The 18,589-nt window shown below is 35.2% G+C and overlaps 1 long non-coding RNA gene across 1 annotated transcript in view; it reads left to right on the top strand.

Annotated features, from left to right (window-relative positions):
- The window catches only part of LOC125961897 (uncharacterized), a 141,858-nt gene that overhangs the window by 83,634 nt on the left and 39,635 nt on the right, over window positions 1-18,589 (top strand). Inside the window, exon 5 of the long non-coding RNA XR_007473000.1 lies at window positions 14,764-14,856. This is a non-coding gene — a long non-coding RNA (uncharacterized LOC125961897). The remainder of the gene's footprint in view (window positions 1-14,763; window positions 14,857-18,589) is intronic.

The raw sequence follows: 18,589 nt of genomic DNA, 5'->3' as shown, positions 1-18,589 counted from the left end.
CAGCCTACCTTTTGAGACCTAAAGTTCTATGATACTGCAAAGCTGCAAAAGTGTTTGGGCAACTTGGACTTCTGCCTGTATCTCTCAGCTTGCCTTAAGCAGATTCTGAGCAACTATGTTCAGGACTGATTGCCTATGTTCTTTTGGTTTTATGTTCTCTAGCTTCCCTTGTAATTGGCATACCAGGTCTCAGGAAGAATATCTGTCCATTAGTAAATGTGCCACACTTGTCCCTGAGGTCAGTGATGAGGTGATGAGTAACAAGTCAGAAAAATGAATGAATGACATTTTCTTATTTGGAGCTCACTAGAGAATGTGGTTTTTCCTGAAAAACTGTAGACTTCCTACCATGTGATAATGGAAATTACCTAGATTTTCCACATTATATACCTGATTTAGAGAGGAAAAAAGCAAATATTTGTGGTCTAAGCAGCTCAGATGATGCCTTTGGTAAAAATAATTAGGTAATAGCTTAAATTTTGCATTTGTTTTGTCTGTAAAACTATGGTCTTCATCATGGGTCAAACTTTGGTTAGTGGTCAGGGGATATGTTATTTTTAATAGGCTTTTAGTAGCATCTGTGGCCAAATTTGTTTTATTTTAGACATTCTTGAGTGAAATAAAGATGCTTTCCCCCACCCTAATTCCCAGACACCCAGTTCATTAACTATGAAATCTAATGAAAGTCATTCTCAGTTGGTTATAGAAAACGGTAGATATGCTGTAGATATGTTTACTGGCTTTTTGTAATTAAGAGGACTAAAGGATATAGCTTCCAGTTATGCATGTGAAAGGGGAAATTGGTGATGTTTTTGCTTTGTCTGAATACAGTGATTCCTTCAGCTCATTTTCTAAACCCTTCTGCCAGAACAAGCTGGTTCTTCTGGGAAGACAGAACTGCCTACGGGCATATGCACCCATCTGTTCTTCTCTGCAAACATGCTTTGGTCTTTTCAACACACAGCCAGTGGGTGCTAGGGGTACCCAGTGCAGGTGGCCAAGCCAGACATGTCTCAGCCAGGTAAGGGAGCATTTATAGTTAAATATGTAATTATAAGAAAACAATTACAAAAAAGAGTTTGCCATAACAAAATTTCTCTGCCTCTGCTAATGGCTCACAGTCTTCTGTGGGCTCTATACTCTCAATGCTTCTTCTTGTTTTTTTTTTTTTTAAGTTTTAAATTTTTGGCTGCATCGGGTCTTCGTTGCTGCACACAGGCTTTCTCTAGTTGCGGTGAGCGGGGGCTACTCTTCATTGTGGTGCACGGGCTTCTCATTGTGGTGGCTTCTTTTGTTGCAGAACACGGGCTCTAGGCGCACGGGCTTCAGTAGTTGCGGCACTTGGGCTCAGTAGCTGTGGCGCATGGGCCTAGTTGCTTCACAGCACATGGGATCCTCCTGGACCAGGGATCGAACCCGCGTCCCCTGCACTAGCAGGCGGGTTCCCAACCACTGTACTACCAGGGAAGTCCCTGAATGCTTCTTTATAAATGCTTTTCTTGGTCTTTGTCACACATGGTCAAAATAGCTTGTTTGTGTGCTCTTTGCATTGTAAAACTAATATCACGCTCATATGTAGTTCTCGAATTCTTTTGTCAAAAATGTCAACTAACAACCATTCTTCCATTTTTGCTTTCTTGCCTCACTTATATTTCAACTCTTACTGGGAAAATATGCTTGAATTCCCAGAGTACCCACTACACAGGCAGCATCCAGGAGCTTGTAAGAAGACAGACTGGGACAGAAGGAAATTGATGTTCCTTCCTTTTTAATAAAGGGCTCCAAGACTTTCTTTTCCCTTAATAATCTCTCTCTTTTGGCTGTTTAGTCTCTAGGTTCTATAGGAACAATATGTGAATTCTAGTATTGAATTCTCATCTAACATTTTATTTTGACTAAAAATTGTAAAGCTTATATGAAATTCACCACAGTGAGATTTTACTATGTGGGTAATGAGGACACACAGACTTAAAATCATAGAACTCAAGAGTCAGAGTGATTGAAGCAATCCCCTAATTCAATCCCTTCATTTTTCAGAGGAGGAAACTAAGGCTTAGAGCAGTTATATGAGCTGTTTATGGTTATTCATCTATTAAAGAGTTAAAACTGGGAAAAAAGGAACTTCCCTGATGGTCCAGTAGTTAAGACTTCACCTTCCAATGCAGGGGGTTCAGGTTTGATCCCTGGTCGGGGAGCTAAGATCCCACATGCCTCACGGCCAAAAAACCAAAACATAAAATAAAACAGAAGTGATATTATAACAAATTTAATAAAGACTTTTAAAAAAACTGGAAAAGAACTCCTATTTGCTACTCTACCCAGTGATATAGAATATTGAAGTTTGTCTATTTATTCATATATATGTGTGTATATATATATAACAGAGACTGTTTTAAAAAGTTCTGATGATGTTTGGTATACATGTTATACTTTAAGGGTTTCAAAGTTATTCAGATGCCCACTTTTTAGTAGGTTTAACATTCTCTAGGTCATAAGTATATGATTTAATTTTATATTTAATAAGAAACTTAAAACTCTATAGTTGGTAAATAAATACTGGTAAAAAGATCAAAGAGATTCATAAAGTATGTTCACTTCCTATGGCTATAAGGTGGGACTTAATGAGGAAGAGAATGGATCAGGGAAATTGTAACAAAACAAAACAAAGCTACAACAAAAAACCCAAATTCACCATTTTTTTCCAAAACCAATATTGCTTTGGTTTTTACTTATTTGTATTTGTTTAGTATTTGCATAACATCCCACCTAGAATACCTAATTGATCATGGTCTCTGAATTAATTATTAAACTTTATGTTTCCTACAAAGATACAATTATTATATAAAGATCTCTGAAATTTAATGGTGTCATTTCTCAGCAGCTCTATTAAAAGTGATAAAGCTACATCAAATAGTGTTTTAAAAATGATATCTCTGTACAGTTAAATGCTTTTTAGGACATTGACCTGGAATGACTGCCAGAATTCATGGTCCGAATGGAATTAATTTTCAAATTTAGCAGACACATACTTTCCACGTCTCCATCCCACTAAATAAATTAAAAGTTAATTTACTGTGATAGAGAGCCTGATGGAAACTGAGAGTAATCTTTACTTCCATATGGTTAGATCACACCTGAGCTTGACATGTCTTTTTACACACTGGCCCTCAGCCTGCCCAGCTGTCTTTCCTGGTACTCACTTCATAGTAAGTTCCCTTCTCCCTTTCCTTTTCTGTGCAGTCCCTGAGGCTGTCTTGGCCTCTTCACTTACCTCTATTACAGCATTACTAGCCCCAGAGCCTGCCCAAGTTTGTGGCAGGCTGACTATTGGTCCTCCAAAGATGTACATGCATAATTCCTAGGACCTATGAATATGTTACCTTACATGGTAAAAGAAACATAGCAGATATGATTAAATTAAAGATTTTGAGCTGGAGAGATTATAATGGGTAATCTGGGTAGGCCCAATGTAATCACAAGAATTTTTATAAGAGGGAGGTAGGAGGACCAAAATCAGAAAAAGGAGATGTGATGGCAGAACCAGAGGTCAGAGAGATGCCCTTTGCACATGGAGGAAGGAGCCAGAAGCCTAAGAATGCAGACGGCAAAGGGAAGAAAACAGATCCTCTCCTAAAGCCTCCATAAAGAACTGGTCCTGCCAACACCTTGATTTTAAACTTCTGCTTCTTGAACTGTAAGAGAATAAATTCATGTTGTTTTAAGCCACTATTTTGTTACAGCAATAGGAAACTAATATAATAATCACATATATTAAATCCCTCTCAAGATCATAACATGATAATAGGTATTATTCATTGCAAAAGATAATAATACCATTAAATCCTTTTCCTTAGTACTGTATTTAAATAAATGTCTTTTTAAACGTGTATTTCTAAGCTTGTTTCAAAATATTTTTGTAAATAAATCTCATACCATTTCCATATTTTATAATTAATTAATAAATGTATTCACTGAGTTTATATTTATTAAATATGTACTGTCTGCAAAGGAGTGCATTGTAGAGGACATGAATATTTATGACATGGACTTTGATTCCAAAGAATTCATAAGGTTAATATCTAGGAGCTAGTATATATGCATAAATAACTGTTGCCCAAGGTGGCATACTATATTTGTTTTCCAGGGCTGCCATAACAAAATACCATAGACTGGGCAGCTTAAGCAAAGAAATTATTTTTTTACAGTTCTGAAGGCTAGAAGTCTGAGCTCAAGGTGTTGACAGAGTTTGTTTCTTCTGAGGCCTCTTTCCTTGGCTTACAGATGGCAGCCTTCTACCTGTGTCTTCACATGGCCTTCCTTCTCTGCATGCCTGCATCCTAATCTGTTCTAATAGGGATTCCAGTCATATTGAATTAAGGCCCACCCTAATGACTGCATTTTACCTTAATTAGCTCTTTAAAGACGCTGTCTCCAAATACAGCCATAATTTGAGGTGCTAGAGATTTGGACTTCAACATATGAATTTTTTTTATTGACGTATAATTTACAATGTTGTATTAGTTTTCAAGTGTACAGCAAAGTGATTCTGCTTTATATATATATATATATATATATATATAATTTTCCAGATTCTTTTCCATTGTAGGTTATTGCAAGATATTGAGTATAGTTCCCTGTGCTATACAGTAAGTCCTTGTTGATTATCTATTTTATATATAGTAGTGTGCATTTGTTAATCCCAAACTCCTAACTTACCCCACATACACACTGTTATCCCCTTTGGTAACCATAAGTTTGTTTTCTATATCCGTGAGTCTATTTTTGTTTTGTAAATAAGTTCATTTGTATCATTTTCTTAGAAGTTCATTTGTATCATTTTCTTAGATTTCACATATAGGTGATATCATATGATATTTGTCTTTCTGTGTCTGACTTACTTGACTTAATATGATAATCTCTAGGTTCATCCATGTTGCTCTAAATGGCATTATTTCATTCTTTTTTAATGGCTGAGTAATATTCCATTATATATATATATATATATATATATATATACACACACATACATACACCATATCTTCTTTATCCATTAATCTGTTGATGGATATTTAGGTTGTTTCCATGTCTTGGCTATTGTAAATAATGCTGCTGTGAACATTGGGGTGCAAGTATCTTTTCAAATTAGAGTTTTCTCCAAATATATGCCCAGGAGTGAAATTGCTGGATCAAATGGTAACTCTATTTTTAGTGTTTTAAGGAACCTCCATACTGTTCTCAGTAGTGGCTGCACCAATTTACATTCCCAGCAATAGTGTAGGAGTTTTCCCTTTTCTCCACACCCTCTCCAGAATTTATTGTTTGTAGACTTTTTGATGATGGCTATTCTGAGCAGTGTGAGGTGATACCTCATTGTAGTTTTGATTTGCATTTCTCTAATAATTAGGGATATTGAGCATCTTTTCATGTGCCTATTGGCTATCTGCATCAACATGAATTTTGAGGGAACATAATTCAGCCCACAACACATACTAAAGGTCATAAAAGAGATGCAAATAAATTGCTCTGGGAAAATTCAGAGCAGAGTGAGATAGTCCAGATACTGCAAATGAAATTCACTTAAAAATCAAATGATTAGCAAAGATCTCCTTGCCATGTATGATTACTTTTAAGACTGAGCCATCCCTCCCAGAGCACACAGAGGCAAATGGAGCAATCCTGATGAAGTAATATGGAAATGGTAAATAAAATTATAGAACATGTATGTGTCCTTTCATGAAAACACTCATAATTGTGCAGTTCCTGAATTCCATTCCCAGGCAACAAACAAAGCCAGCAGCTAGCAATGATGAATCGGCCCTTTAGAAGTAAACAAATACTGTTGTGCTCTTAGGAACTATCGTGCCTAGGCTTACACATACGAATGCATCTTCGCTGAGACGAAAACAAGCCAACAAACAAACAAAAACAAAAAATCCACAACAAAACATTTTGAAAAGCTTATTGTTCTCATAAGAGAACATGTTCCAGCAAAAAGAGGATGACATAGTAACATGTTAGGTGAGTAAAGCACGCTGTGTTCCTTGGAGTCCTAACTGATATGTTCCAAAGAAAAGGCCCACCCCAAAGTTAAGGTATAGTCAGCTGCAGCCAAGATGTAATCCTGTTATGAAAGCAGACAATGTTCATAGCAATATTTTCATTGCCTTATCAGCAGAGCAAAAATGCTCAGGAACTCACTGGAGCTGGTGATTTAATCAACCTAATTTGACCCATCATTATTCTAGTGCTGCATATGGAAAAATGTGGACACGGGACAGGGAAGGTCCCTGGTAAGGGAGATAAGATGCACACACAAGATAACTCACTCATTAGAAGGTCATAATACATGATAAAACACTATGTAGAGAGTCTGAAGGAAAAATAGATATGAGCACCTTTGAATTTCTGGGCATAGAAAAAAAAATGAAGAAATCCCACTTTTAGGTTATTCATTTGCATAAATATTTGCTAATTTTGTACCTTAAACTTTTCTGTACCTTATGCATCACTGTACTCTATTATTTCAGACAAATTGTGTACTAGAAATTTCGAAAACAATTTAGTTCTCAAATCCCAAATAATAGTAAGTAATTTAGTTCTCAAATCCCAAATAACAGTAAGAAAACAATTTAGTTCTCAAATCCCAAATAATAGTAAGAAATTTCAAAAACAATTTAGTTCTCAAATCCCAAGTAATAGTAAAATTCATTTGGGGCAAAATGAATGCAAAGAAATAAAGTGGGAGAATGGGAGGATGCTTAGTAATGACAGTTAAAATGCTGTTTTTTCTAATATAGTTCTGTTTCCGTTGTAAAGTACCTAAATTCAGTTGTCTAAAGAGTGTTTGCTAGCAGCACATGAATTGATTTAATGATACTGTACAATTTTTAGTAGGAGTTACTGGAAGTTTTCTAAGGATGTTGATTCATCTCAAATCATATTGTTTTCCAGATGGAGTCTGTTGGGTTTTAACAAAAACCCCATGGCTAATTGCAGGTAGGAAATAGCTATATGCGATAACTATTTCATTGATGGTGTTGGGTATTTTTTGTTTTTTGTTTTTTTTGGTATGCGGGCCTCTCACTGTTGTGGTCTCTCCCATTGCGGAGCACAGGCTCCGGATGCGCAGGCTCAGCGGCCATGGCTCACGGGCCCAGCCGCTCCGCGGCATGTGGGATCCTCCCGGACCGGGTCACGAACCCATGTCCCCTGCATCGGCAGGCGGACTCTCAACCACTGCGCCACCAGGGAAGCCCTGTAGTGTTGGTTTTTGTCTTAGATCCAGTACAGCAATGTGCTTCTTAGCAACACACTTCCTGTAGTCAAGGAGACGTTGTCACACACTTAGAGGAAGAGATGGAAATGGATATCTAGGGCTATCCTGCAGGTAATGAGAGGATACTTGCCTAGAAGTAACTGTTCTCTATTTTAATTAAATTCAAAGCAATTTAAATCACAACTTAAATGATTGAGATTGGAAAACAAAATTTTTTTACAGTAAAGATACCTAAACTTGGTTAGAGATATTATAGTTGGAGAATGATTCACCTGAGTCTTAAGGCCCAAATTATTGTTTTTAAGGGGTTAGAGTCAATTCTAAGACTCTATGCCAGAGAGGTGGGGAAGCTTTCTGAAGGAGGTCTTAAGGAAAGTCGAAAAATGTGAAAAAAAGTAAAGAAAAGCCTGAAGGGCAAATTTTCTTGTTGCCTTACCCATATATCTCAGCAATCACATAAAAGTACCCAGCCAATGTTTGTGGATTTGCCCTGCTCTGCCCCAAGCCAACAGAAGAGCATGTAAAACAGCAACAAAATGACCTTGTGCAGAGAAGCTTCAAGGAAGGTACTCAGCTTTTTCATACTGCAGTGCAGGGGTTGGCAAGATACAGCCTGTGAGCCAAGTCTGGCCTGCTGCCTGTTTTTGTATGGCCTGTGAGATAAGAACGTTCTCTATAGACAAACATTTGCGATTTATTTGATGACAGGCACACTAATTTTGACCCCCAACTCAGCAGTCATTACCAAAATAATTCCATTCATCTCATTAGAAGACCTGTATTACAAAAAATTATACTCTATTATGATTATTACATTTTATATATATATAGATATATATATATATTTTTTGGTCACTCCACACGGCTCACAGCACCTTAGATCCCTCGACCAGGGACCGAACCTTGGGCCCTCGGCAGTGGAAGCGCAGTCCTAACCGCTGGACCGCCAGGGAATTCCCATACTTTGAATTCTGAATAAAAATTTTTATAAGTTTGTTTTCTCACTTATGTAATTTATATATAATATCCTTTGTGGCCTCTTGACTCACAAAGTCTAAACTATTTACTGTCTGAGACTTTGCACAAAATGTTTGCCAACTCCTGTTCTAGTGAAGGAAATAGATGAATTGTGTAATTGTAGCAGTTTCTGACATCTCAGATCTTCCATAGCTACTCAGAAAATAATTGGTAACATTTGTCACCCCATCCTATTTAAATACAAGATGTACTTGACTTTTCATCAATTGCTATATTTTTAGTGAACATAGCCCTGAGAAATTCTTTTTTTTCATATAATATTGAAGGAGGTAACTTTGAGGTATTCAGCTGGTGGATGGCTTCTCTAACATGTATCTTCTTGGTGGGGGTGGCTGGAAGGCTGGGCTCATTTGGGAGAATTCACCACAGCACGCACCTATGTCCTCTACAGCATGGTAGTCTCAGGATAGTTGACTTTAGATAGATGGCAAGGTTCAGAAAAGCTTGGGTGGAAGTTTCAAGTCTTCTTATGATCAATCCTAGAAGTCCCAGAATGTCACTTCTATCATCTTCTATTGGTCAAGAAAGTCACAAAGACAAGCCCAGATTCAAGACAAAGAGATGTCTTCTATTTTTGGCTTGTTAAATTTTTTTAAATTACTGTTTATTTAAATCACCAATGGGTACTGAAAATTATCAACTTTTTTTCTGAATCTACTATAACATTCTTTTTCTTCTTTGGTCTGTAATACAGTAAATTACATTTATTGGTTTTCAAATGTGAAACCACCTTTGAATTCCTAGGGAAAAAACCCATCTTGGTCATGATGTATAATACTTTTTATATATTGGTTACTATTTTACAATACCTTATTTAAACTTTTACATATGTGTTTCTGAGAGAGATTCACCTGTAATTTTCTTTCTTACAACGTCCTTGTCAGGTTTTTGCATAAAAGTTATGATGGCTTCATAGATGAGTTGCTACTTGTTCCCCCTTTTATTGATTCCCTGGAATAGTCTGTATAAGCTTGGTGCTATTTCTTTCTTAACTTCACTTGTTAGGCTGTTTGAACCTGGAGGTGTTTTTGTCTTTTGTTTTCTTGGAAGGGTTCTTAATTTTGGGTTCAATTTCTTTAATACATATAGGACTCTATTCTATTTCTTCTTGAATCAGTTTTGGTATTCATGCAAATTTTCAAATTCATTGACAAAAGTTCTTAGTAATATCCTCTTATTATCTTATTAATGACTCTAGTATTTGTACTGATGTCCCCATTTTCATTCCTGTAGTGATTATTTGTGACTTTTTTTCTCATTTTCTTAATTAGCTGTGCTAGAGGTTCACAAATTTTATTTTTTTCAAAGAACTGCTTGACTTTAAAAAAATTTTTATTAACCTCTGTCTTTAAAATATTTTCCCTTTTTATTTGTTTATTTTTTGTTATTTTTCTAAATTCTTGATATTGATATAGGTATCATTGATTTTAGTCTTTTTTTCTAAATATGTATTTAAGGCTATAAAATTTCCTCTAATAATTGCTTTAATGCATTTCACATATTTTTGATACATTTCATTTTAATTATCATGTAGTTTAAAATATTATCTAATACTTACTGTGATTTCTTCTTTGACCCACTAGTTATTTAGAAGTTTTAGAGATAATAAATAGTTTAGGGTTTCATAGTTTTTATTTTTTTATTCATTTCTTGCTTAATTCCACTGTAGTCAGAGAACATTACTGTGGTTTGCTATATGGCCCAGCATAGCGTCAATTTTGCATGTTCGATGTGCACATCAAAAACATGTATATTTTTATCTGTTGAATCCAATGCTTTAAATATGTCAATTAGGTCAAATTTATTGTGTTGTTCAAATGTCCTCTGTCTCTATTAATACTTTCCCACAATTATTCTATTAGTAACTAAGAGAGTTGTGTTTAAGTATCACACTCTGTGGATTTGTTTTATTCTCCTTTTAGTTCTGAAAATTTTTGTTTCTATATTTTGAAGCTATGTTATTTGATACATACAAACTTAGCTTTTTTATATATTTCTTGTCAGTCGTCACTTTTAACAGTAGGAGCACTCTATCTCTAGGAATGCTTCTTGCCTTGAGGCCTATTTGTCTAATTATCATAGCTATTACAGTTTTTTTTTTATTGTTTTGTTTGTGATAACTTTCCCATTCTTTTAGTTTCAATACTTTTATGTCCTTATTCTTAAGTTATAGCTTTTATTTGAAAAAATCCACTGTCCTTTAATTAGAATATTTAGTCAATTTAACTCTAATGCAAATAGTGGCATATTTGAGCTTAAATTTACTACATTAGTGTTGTTTTCTCATTTTCTCCCTGATCTAGCTTCCTTTTCCTCTCTCTTTTTTTTTTTTTGTTGACAAGAAATTACAATTCATTCACTCTTTTATTCATTCATTAATCAACTTTCTGTTCTCCCTCAGCTATTAGCTGTGTGCACGTTCTTTTTCATTCTTTTCATAGTTACTCGAGAGGTTATAACATGCATCCTTGACATATTAGAGCCTAATTTTTTTTTTTTGGCAAATGCTGTTATGTATTTAGGCCCCAGAAAATATTTTTAAATTATTCAATATTAACTTAGATTTATCAACAAATTTCCCCTTTTTATGACTTTTTATTCTTCCCTGAATTTTCATACTTTTAATCTGGGATTATTTTTCTTATGCCTGAAGAACTTCCTTCAGTACTTCTTTTAGTGTGGCTTACAGGAAATTAAATCTTTAATTTTTTGTTTGTCTGAAAATGAATTTTGGGGTAACTTATAAAGAACATTTTCCTTGAAAAACAGAATTTTCTTTCAGTACTTTAAAGATGTCATTTGTGATGATTAATTTTATATGTCAATTTACCTGGGCCATGAGATGCCCAGACATGGTCAAACATTATTTTGAGTGTGTATTGGGAGGATGATTCTGCAGGTCATTTGTTCTTGGGTAGACTTCCCTTCTTATCTTCAGAACATTGGCATCTTCTTGTACTCTCTTCCCAGTACCATGGAAAACAACTTGCTTTGCTTCCAGTGGAAGGGTCCTTGTTTCAGGTACTGCTCTTTTTGTTTCTAATGGAATTAATCCCTTTATTTTCAGAATGAATTGATAGGTCTGGATCTTTTTTTTTTTAAAAGTAGAGTAAAACTGCTTTAATGTGTGTATAGGATGTTTTAATAATTTTGATAATTTCCATTATATTTTTTGAAAATGAAACTTTGTTCTTGAATAGAATCAAACTTGGCCAGATTTTCTTAACAATTTGGCTGCAATATTATGCTACTGGCATATGTATTTTGTCACTAGCTTTCACAAGAAAAGAGTAGGTATAGATTTAAAGCAAATCTATATTTTATTTCAATAATCTGAAAAATTCATATATTATTCTGTGAAATGCTTGAGACACTGTAAGTCTTACCTGACTAATGTCTAAGTAGCTAAGCAGTTGGAAGACCAAATTATATAATAGTAAATAAAATGTAAACCATTTATCACTAAACAATATCACTGAGCAGGTCAAATTTGTCTTTTGTAATTCAGAATATTTTGGTTAATTAAAAATTTTTAAATTAAATAAATGTATTTAGTATTATGCAGGTCTTTGGGAGAAAGTGGGTCATGCCTGCATTACTTTACAGCATAAAGAAAGCATAAATATATCTTATTGGGAAGTCAGGACTTAACTTGAAAATGTTTTGAACATTGTTGGTCTTTTAGACTAAAAAAGTCTCTGTCGTCGTAACAAAGACTCACAAAGACTAAGAACTGTCTTAGCAGCAGATAAGTCCTTAATAGTTGGCCACATTTTAGCCATAAGAATGAAGATATCTTTGTCAAAATCATATATTAATTTGTCAACAGTGCCTATCTTCATAAAGCCTAGGTGGAAATTGTTCTTTCAAGATTTATCATGTTTTCCAATTCAAAAACCTCCCATAGCCAAAATGGCACTGAGATCTGAAATATCAAATTCTTGCCTTCACTGCTTTGTCTGATTTGTCAATTGCTCCCTGAACCCTGGCAAATTTCAACAAGTCAAGTTGATGACTTCCTTAAATTTCTGATTCCAGGCCCATTAATTTACATGGATGAAAAGTGCATTGTGAAGATGAAAAATTTATTTTCACTAGACTTATGGAAATCATTACCAGTTATTGTCTGTATAATTTTATTAAAAGTAAAATTGAAAAAAAATTAAGAATTTTGTGGGGTAACTGTAAATTATGTGAGTGCTAGTTTTTCCTAAAATTGCCCTTTACTAATTTTATTTTTGACAATTTCCATCACCAAATCTATAGTACAACATTCTTTTCCTACATTTCAAAACAAATTTAAAAAAATAAGGAATACTATGGAAAAATAATGGTTAACAATCTATTATTATTTAGCATAGGAAGTCAAATCGTTGAAAAAAATTGAAGGTTTAAAACGATGATTTTGTAAATGGCAAGTCATGATTAAAGTCTCCAAAATTTGTTTTAAAATTTATACTTTAAGTTGACATAAAATTATATATTTATCAATGAAGTTCTTTTTGGTTTCAAAGTAACTTTTGGTTTTCTAGTATAAATTTTTTATTGTACATATTTTGGTTTTCTAGTGTGTAGCTTCTCTTTTCCTTTCTGATAAAATTCACTTACATTTTTCACTTTAAGATTAATTTTTTTTCACACCACATTTCTCTTCCATGTTGTCTAATACCAGCCACACCTATTATTATCCTTTTCATTTCATTCGTGACTCCTCCTTTTATTCCCTCTAACCCTCTGTCTTGGAGCTTCTGTTGTGTATTTATCTGTGATTGCAGCAGGCTTTTTGCAATAATAATCAGGCCTTCCAGGGGTTCACCCAAGATTTATTGAGCATCTAGTATGTGCCAATCAGTGTGCTATATTTTGTAGATAAGATAAAGATAGTCCCTCTGAGCTCTTTAAGGTTAGGGGTTATGTCTTTTTCATCCTGTATCCCTAGTGCTTGACACATGCCTGACCCATAGCAGCCTTCCAAAAAATTGTTATTGAAAGTAACCCCAAAGCCCATCTGCTCTGTGAAATATTCCATCTATATTAACTGTTTCCTCTTAGTTCCAATAATGTTTGTTCAAATTTTGGGGACAATTCCATGTAGCAATCAGTAAAATATGGGGGAGCAAATATTGTTCTTAGGTTTCCAAATACATTCACTACTATGGCAATAATTGCCTGAGTACCAGGAACACACACTGTGCAGACGTTGCTTCAAGTACTTCATTGTTGCGTTGAGCCGGGTTGTAATGCACATTTGGGTGAGTTGCTGGCTTTCTGGTTAGATGTCTGCTATAGATAAAGCAATCTGTGCAGTGCTAACTTCATGAGGCTGCACCTTAATTATACATTCTGTTTTGTGACCCAGAGACCAAAAAGTTGACGAATGTAGAATGTAAGATGAAATTAGGTTGTGTATTTTAAAAACGTACAGTATAATTATTTGTATTCATTACTGCAAATGAAGAGAATAACAAGTAGTAAGACATGTAAAATCAAGACATTTGTGAAATCAATTGGACTTTTATTTCTGAATAAAATAACACAAAAATATTTTTAAACTTCAGAAATGCATTCCAGAAAAATCTTAATCGCTATTTCCTGATCCTTCTTCTGTGGGTAATCAAAATGACATATTCACATTCAGTCATTCAATTATTCACTGCCTGACCTTGCAGACTTGGCTTAATATAATTTCTTTTCAGCTAGACTAGTTCCTAGAACTGTGAAACTACTGGATTTATGATTGAAAGAGTCAGTTTGTGTATTGTATGGCATTGGGTCAACATGTCCTTCTGAAATCTCATTCTTTGTTTTGCCCAGTTTTCTTGTGAAAAGTGAATTGCTGACTAATTTTAACACCCCCCCCCTTTTTTCCAGATAATATGTGAGTTAGTCTTCATGCTTTGCAGAATTTTGCCTTTTTCAAGATCAGACTTGATCAATGCCATTTCCTTCCTTCCTTCTATTTGTTTCCTTTGTGAAGAAATTACCCCTTTCAGGAGCAAAGGAGTTGATAAAAGATAACTCTCACAATCAAGTCTGTTTTAGGTTTACCAAAAGAGGGTATGAAAGGAGTCCATCTCCAAGGGGAGGCTTAAGTCACTGAGAAGAGAAAGGAAGAAAAAATAAATCTAACAACCCAAAGAACAAAGATGTGGAATTTGAAATAAAAAATATACTTACCTATACATTCCTGACATATTTAATCATAATTTTGACCAAAGTTCACTGTCCATAAGATTTCATGTAAGTTCAATATATTGTTCAGTTAATTTTGACTTTCATCGAAACTAAATTTTGTCAATCATCTTTTGTTAAAATGTTTTAGAACCAAACCCACAACACAATTACGTCTCCAGAAATGCCGTTACATTTTCTAAAGGAACATCAATCTACTTAGAAGTGTGAGATCCATATTTTTAAGCTTGTGTTACATAGATGCTCTTTTTCTACAGGCAGCATGATGTAGTGGAAAGAATACGAGATTCTGGAATTAGAAAAACTGGGCATGAGTCCCAGACTCTGCACTATCAGCTGTGTGACCTTGGGTAAGTCATTTAATCCATCTGAGGCTTGTTTTTCTTGCCTATCAAATTAAAAATAAAAGATACCAACCTTTTAGGTTGGCTGTGCAAATGTGTGAAAGTGCTTTATAAGTCATAAAGTGCTTTATAAGTCATAAAGCATAATGCAAAGGCTAGTTATTTTATTTCAGATTAATTCAAATATTGCTATAAATTGGTATGTCCCCTAACAAAACCAATGACTGCTAATGCCCGTTGTATCCCCGGTTCTATCTTAAATTTTTTTTTTCTTTGGAGAAAATTTTTAATTAGCAAATTGTCCATGGGTTTAAAAATCTTTTTTAAAAGAATTATTATATACTTGAATCATTCAATTAGAAAAAATATATAAGCCTCCTTTAAGAGAACCCCCCTGAGACTGAATCATTTTACCCTTACCTCAAGTTTGGTTCTATCCCCACATTCTGAAACCAAACCTATCTTCCTTCAGAGAAGCCCCTTTAGGCTGTGGATTATATAAGTGAGAAAAATGTTTAAATGAGAGCACAGACACACAGGGACAGCTTACTCATTAGACAAAGTGGGCATGGTGCCAAGGGTCCACTCTACTTTTAAAGGTCAATGAAAATGTTTTACTCTCTTTTGAAACTGGCAGAAAGAAAAATAAACTTTTAGGTCAAAGAAAATGTTTTAGTATACAATATTAATATATTCATCTTTATACCAATGAGTCAAACATAACTTTTAACATTTGTTGTAGCCCTGGGTAACCTCAGATGAATTTTTCGAGGAGTCCAGGTATCTGCAGTTCAAGGCACACCAGAGCACTGCTCCAACCAAGGTGACGTTGCCAGGAATCACAGATGTGGAGCGATTAGTTCTATCTTGGGAAATAGGGAAGGCTTCACAGAGCTGATATTTAAATCAGCCTTTTGAAGATAAATATGTTCTCTACAGGTGAAGACGATAGGAAGGGCATTTCTAGGAGAAAAAGTAACATGAACCAAGGGCTGTGGAGAGAGAGTGTTGGAACTTAGCAGTAGTCAGTAACCAATGATAGCTTCTTCAATATAAAATCATGGGGAAAAAGCCTGTTACTTATACTGCTAAATCTTACTCAAGTTGTTCTTGTCCAGTATCTTGCATCAAAATATTTTAGAGCTAAACCACAAATTACATGAACATCTGTAGAAATACCTAATGAGTAAGCAGTTGGTTGTTCAGAGAGCTAATGAGCTTAGAAAGAATTACTAGGGATATTGTGTCAGAAATAAGGCAAAGTATTTTATGTAGCAGTTATTCTTTGATTGCAAGCAATAGCAACTGATGCTATCTAATTCAAACAGAAGAAAAACAAAAGGAGGAAGGAGGAAAGTTTCCTGCTCCTACAAACACATATGATATTCATTTTGAAGTCTGAGTGGTTTTCTCCTTTCCCCACAGCTGAACCGAGTAATCTCCACCTGCAGGTTCTATTTAACCCCAGAGACCACTGGACGAATCCCATCCTTTGTCAGTACCTCTAGGTCAATACTTGGGTTATCCAGCACCAAATATGCAAGTATCTGATCTGTGCTCAGCCTTTTTAGTAACACTTATGCCTCGCTACAAGACTGATATGGGTTATGAGGTTAGCAAACTGTGCTCTATCCTATTCCTCAAAACAAGTCCTCACATTAGAGTCTGTTCTGTGGTCCTCTTTCCTCTTCGATCTCTCTCTACTCCTCACCTCCAAGGATCTATGAGCAGGGCTGTTATTTATGCCCTACACAATGCATTTGACTGGTAATTTATACTGGTGTCTGTTCTTACCTATTGAGGCATCCTTCTGCTGGGTCATGATGTCTGTCCTGACTAGTTTGTACTTATATGTACCAGTGGTTAGATATGTTCATGTCATTCCTGCCCATAATCTACATTTAATTTGACATCTGATAGCATCATTGGAATCGCATTATGAAGATAGTAAATGTAGATATTTTGTGTGGTAAAACATTACCTCTCCTCTTCCTTTAAGGATCAGTCTAGAATTATTTGTCCACCAGAAAATGTTATTATCAGAATTGGACTGTTTCTGTTACTTAAAAGGTCAGTCATGCATGACTCTAATCAGAACTGTTGACTGATTAGACTTTCAATATATGTTTGCCAAATATGTTCAGAGGCCAGATAATAGGGACAAAGGGATGAATTGGCCATGGACTGTGTCTGCAAGGAACTCACTATGTAGGGCTTCTATTCATGAATCTGCCACTTATTACTTTATTCAGAACCATTCAGCTTATATTTGTTAAATTTAAAATTATGGTAGATTTCTTATTGACTTTTTAAAATGTATATGATTAATTCGATTTAGAAATATGTTTGAGAATATCACAATTCACTTGAAAGGTAATTGGATAGACCCTTGGAAAAATCCATTCAAGTAATCTCTCAAATGCTCATTTATCCATCCATCCATCCATCCCTCCAGTCATCTGACAGCTTGTTGGATTCATCTATCTTCCAGGAAATGTGCTTACAAATACAAAACAATTCCCAAGAAGCTTACAGACTAGTGCAGAAATAGATACACAAATAAACAATTACAATGCCATTGTGAGGATAATTTCACATGTGGATGATCTCATACAAGTTCCAGGCAGTGTAGTGAAAATGATCCTAGATTCTAGAGGGACTGTAGATTGGGGTTTGAATTCTGGCTCTGCTCTTGTTTGTTTGTTTGTTTGTTTTAATTTTATTTCATTTATTTTTTATACAGCAGGTTCTTATTAGTCATCAGTTTTATACACATCAGTGTATACATGTCAGTCCCAATCTCCCAATTCATCATACCACCACCACCACCACCCCGCCACTTTCCCCCCTTGGTGTCCATACGTTTGTGTGTAACCTAGAAAAATGGTACAGATGAACCAGTTTGCAGGGCAGAAATAGAGACACAGATGTAGGGAAACAAAAGTATGGCTCTGCTCTTGTTAAAGCTATGGCTTTGAGTTACTTAATTAACATCTTTATGTCTCAGCCTCCTCATCTATTATATATGCATAATGTCATTTGTCTGACACACAATGGGTGCCCACCATGTTAGTTACCTTCTATCTCCCCCTCTTTCCTGTCATTCATCTCTAAACTTTGATTTCTTTATCTCAAAAAGGAGAGGGTTTATGATTTAGGAATGATCCCCTAAATCTTGAAAGAAGTGTGTTCATTACTTATGGTCAAATACGCAGTATGTTTTGTAGATACAGTAAAGCTTTATGAATAGCACTGATTAGTGTCTAGCACACCCTGCTCTTTCTCACCTTCAGGACCTGGTACCTCCTGTACCTGCAGATCTCTTTCTCCTCTGTGCTTACCCAGCTAACTCCTGCTCATCCTTCAGGTCTCAGCCTAGAAGTCATTTCCCCCAAAATGATTTCCACAGGTGATCTCCAGGGGGCTGATGTGTGAATTTCTCTGGACTCTACTCATCCTGTCAAAATAGCCATGACAATACAGCAATCCCCTACTCACACATAAATGCCAAAATTTGAGATCTCTAATCATCTAATGTGTTTCCCTTAAAAAAGTCAGTGATAATGACTCTTCCAGTAGACCCTTCTGGGAGCAACTTTATGGTTTACTGCAGAGAAAGAGAATCTATTTATATTTCATCCTCTCAATGCAAAATGTGGATACAAATTATTAATGGCTAACATGTATAAATCATTCAGTACGTGCCAGGCACAATGCCAGGCACCCTATATGCATTATT

The sequence above is a fragment of the Orcinus orca genome, chromosome 18 (genome assembly GCF_937001465.1).
Source record: "Orcinus orca chromosome 18, mOrcOrc1.1, whole genome shotgun sequence".
NCBI classification, from domain to species: Eukaryota; Metazoa; Chordata; class Mammalia; order Artiodactyla; family Delphinidae; genus Orcinus; species Orcinus orca.
This window is presented reverse-complemented; position numbering and strand designations above follow the sequence as displayed.